Source organism: Oryza glaberrima, chromosome 12, assembly GCF_000147395.1.
Source record: "Oryza glaberrima chromosome 12, OglaRS2, whole genome shotgun sequence".
NCBI classification, from domain to species: domain Eukaryota; kingdom Viridiplantae; phylum Streptophyta; class Magnoliopsida; order Poales; family Poaceae; genus Oryza; species Oryza glaberrima.
The window spans coordinates 9,062,307-9,066,496 of NC_068337.1; the positions used below are offsets into that span (position 1 = coordinate 9,062,307).

At 42.6% G+C, this 4,190-nt stretch overlaps 1 pseudogene; it reads right to left on the reverse strand.

The window, feature by feature from the left end:
• Positions 1 to 383: 383 nt before the first annotated feature.
• Positions 384 to 3,660, reverse strand: LOC127756865 (uncharacterized; annotated as a pseudogene).
• Between the last annotated feature and the right edge of the window lie 530 nt (positions 3,661 to 4,190).

Below are 4,190 nucleotides of genomic sequence, written 5' to 3' on the forward strand. Positions count from 1 at the left end.
AAATTCGAATAGTCATATATAATTAGCATATGAATGATAGTAAATTAAATTGTGAAAAACTCTAATTAACATATGTAAATGCCACATGCATGATTTGAAACTTTTAAAAATTCTCTAGTCAATTATAATTAGCATATGAATGATAGTAAATTAAATGTTAAAAACTCTAATTAACATATGAAATTGCCACCTGCGTGATTTAAAACTTTTAAAAATTGTAAGTATCGCATATAACTAGCATATACATGATTTAAACTTGTTAAAACATCTAATAATCGTGCGTAATTAACATATGCCATACATCAATTGATTTATATGGATAATCAATACATCCAAAATAGTTTACATCGTGTACACAATAATTACGGCAATACATCGGCGGTGACGGTTGACCGCACGTACTTTCTCCTCACTATTGTTCCCTCCTTGTGATCGCTACGTGAATAAGGGATGTCTTCATTTGATAGGAGGATGCTAGGGTCAATCGTCACCGTGAAAGGGGGTTGCCCATCCAACTGATCGTAATCCTCGTCAGTCTTGTCCTCAACTCCGACGATTTTTCTTTTGCCTGGGAGAACCACGTGACGCTTAGGCTCGTAAGGCCCTCTGCCCTTCTTTCCTTTGCTAGACATGTCCTTCACGAAAAAGACTTGCGTTACATCATTGGCAAGGACAAAAGGTTTGTCCGAGTATCCAACCTTGTTAAGGTCAACCGTTGTCATCCCACTGTCATCAAACATTACGCCTCCACCAGTCAACCTAACCCATTGGCACCGGAACAGAGGGACCTTGAGAGGACCATAGTCAAGTTCCCATATGTCCTCGATGGCACCGTAATACGTGCCAGTTGTTCCATCGTGTCCCATGGCATCGACACGAACAGCGCTGTTTTGGTTCGTGCTCTTCATGTCTTGGGCTCTCGTGTAGAATGTGTACCCATTGATCTCATATCCCTGGAATGTCGCGATCGACCCAGACAGTCCCCTCGCTAGGAAGGCAAGTTGTTGGTTGATCGACTCGTTACCCATGACAGGAAAGTATCAATGTGATGCCGTGTAATCCATGCATCGGACTTACCGATGTTCCTGGCGCGAACTAGAGCCAAGTGCTCCTCGATGTAAGGAGCTACCAATGAAGATTGTTGCAGAACCGTGAAATGGGCTTTACGGAATAAATTGTTGTCTACCGTCATTATTGCTTTCCTTCCGAGAGTTCCCTTTCCCCGTAGTCTCCCTTCATGGCGTGATTCAGGTACCCCGATTGGGCGAAGGTCTTCAATAAATTCTACGCAAAATTCGATGACCTCCTCTGTTCCATAACCCTTGGCGATGCTTGCCTCTAGACGAGCACGGTTACGAACATACTTCTTCAGAACGCCCATGTACCTCTCGAAAGGAAACATGTTGTGTAGGTACACAGGCCCGAGAATACTGATCTCTTTCACAAGGTGACAAAGCAGATGCGTCATTATATTGAAAAATGAAGGTGGAAATATCAACTCAAAACTGACGAGACATTGCACCACATCATTCTGAAGGGCTTCTAATCTATCCGGATCGATGACCTTCTGCGAAATTGCGTTCATGAATGCACATAGCTTTGTTATTGTTGCCCAGACATTGTCTGGGAGGATACCCCTTATTACAACTGGTAGCAGTTGTGTCATCAACACGTGACAGTCATGAGACTTTAGGTTTGTGAACTTCTTCTCCTTCGTGCTTATTATTCGCTTGATATTCGTGGAGTATCCAAACGGTACCTTTATGCTCTCCAAGCATTTGAACATACTTTCCTTCTCTGCCTTGCTAAGAGTGTAGCTGGCTGGACTCAAGTAATGGCTTCCTTTCTCCTTTGGTTCCGGGTGAAGGTCGCCGCGTTGTTTCATATGCTTCAGATCATTACGTGATTCCAGTGTATCTTTCGACTTTCCGTATACACCTAGGAAGCCAAGAAGGTTTACGCAAAGGTTCTTAGTGAGGTGCATCACGTCGATTGCGTGGCGTACGTCCAAGAATTCCCAATAGGGTAACTCCTAAAATATAGAGTTCTTTTTCCACATCGCCGCGTGACCATCTTCGCTCTCTATAGGCTGGCTTCCAGGCCCCTTTCCGAACACTACTTTAAGATCTTTAACCATAGCAAACACTGTTTTCCCGCTGCGATGTTTAAGCTTCATACGGTGGTCAGCCTTATGTTCGAAGTGCTTGCCTTTCTTCCATACCGGGTGGTTTGCTGCAAGGAATCGACGATGACCCATGTATACAACCTTCCTACAGTGCTTAAGATACGTACTTTCTGTTTCATCCATACAGTGAGTGAAAGCCTTGTACCCCTTGTTGGACTGTCCGGATAGGTTGCTAAGTGCAGGCCAATCGTTGATGGTTACGAACAGCAGCGCCCGTATGTTAAACTCCTCCTGTTTGTCCTCGTCCCACACGGGGACACCTTCCTTCTTCCACAACAGCTTAAGATCTTCAACTAGTGGTCTTAGGTACACATCGATGTCGTTACCAGGTTGCTTGGGGCCTTGAATAATAATCGGCATCATTATGTACTTCCTCTTCATGCATAGCCAGGGGGGAGGTTGTAGATACACATCGTAACGGGCCAAGTGCTATGGCCGCTGCTCATCTCTCCAAAAGGATTCATGCCATCCGTACTCAAACCAAACCGTATGTTTCGTGCGTCCTTTCCAAATTCTTTAAATTTTCTGTCGATGTTTCGCCACTGCGAACCATCGGCGGGGTGTCTCAGCATCCCGTCCTGTTGACGCTCTTCAGCGTGCCATCGCATCATTCTAGCATTCCCCTTGTTCCTGAACAAACGCCTTAGCCGTGGTATTATAGGGAAATACCACATCACCTTAGCAGGAATTCTCTTCTTTGTTAGCTGCCCGTCAACTTCTCCTGGATCGTCTCGTCTAATCTTGTATCGTAGTGCTTTGCAAACAGGGCATGCTTCTAGGTTCTCATACTCCTCACCGCGATATAGGCTACAATCATTCGGACATGCGTGAATCTTCTGAACTTCCAGTCCTAGCGGGCAGACTATCTTCTTAGCCTCGTATGTTGTCTCGGGCAATTTGTTTCCCTCCGGAAGAATGTTCTTGACGAGTTTCAATAAATCGCCAAATGCCTTGTCACTAACCCCATTTTTTGCCTTCCATTGCAAGAACTCCAGAGTGGTATCCAACTTTTTGTGCCCCTGCTCGCAACCTGGGTACAACGAAGTTATATGGTCCTCTAACATCTTGTCCAATTTATGGGCCCCCTTTTCACTTTCGCAGTCTTCCTTGGCGTCCTGCAACATCTGACCAAGATCATCCGCAACGTCGTTACCATCAGCATCCCTTTCCTCCTCGCCCGTTTGATTTCCTTCAAATCTAACGTACTGAGTATAGTCCGGAATATTGTCGTCTTCCACTTCATCTTCTTCCATTTCAACACCTTGCTCTTCGTGGGATGTCCAATAGTTATAGCTTGGCATGAACCCCGACTCAAACAAGTGGAAATGAATAGTCCTGGATGCAGAATACTCCTTCTGATTCTTACACTTATTGCATGGACAACAAATAAAACCCCTTTGCCTGTTAGCTTCGGCCACTCTCAAAAAATAGTGCACGCCGTCAATAAACTCTTTGGACCGCCGGTTAGCGTACATCCATTGCCGATCCATCTACATGAGTCGAAAAAAAATCGTACAAAAATAATTATTCTTACAATAATGACAGTCATACAATAATTATAAGATAATTACAAACTGTTTCAACAGTCATACAATAATGACATATCTTTATTCATACAAAAATCGTAAAATATTACACCAAATAATTCTTATTTACTATTTCTAAAGTTTTAAACTAATTTCAATGTGTTTTACTTCTTTTAATTTTCATTTTAGTTTGTTTTCTAGTATTCAAGATTAACTTTCACTATAGTTTTCCTTCTCAACTATTTTATAAAACCTTCTTTAGCAAATCAACTAAATTTCTATATATTCTTTCTTCCCCACACAAATTTTCTCCCTCATCAACTTACAACTAAATTTTGGAGACAAAAAAGTGTGCAAAACATAGCTGCAAATGTAATATGACAAAAAAAACATTGGAGGATGAAGTTGCAAACCTTTTAGGCACGTCCGATTTGTATGTAATCACCAAAATAATTCACTAGAAATTTTGGCATGACCTC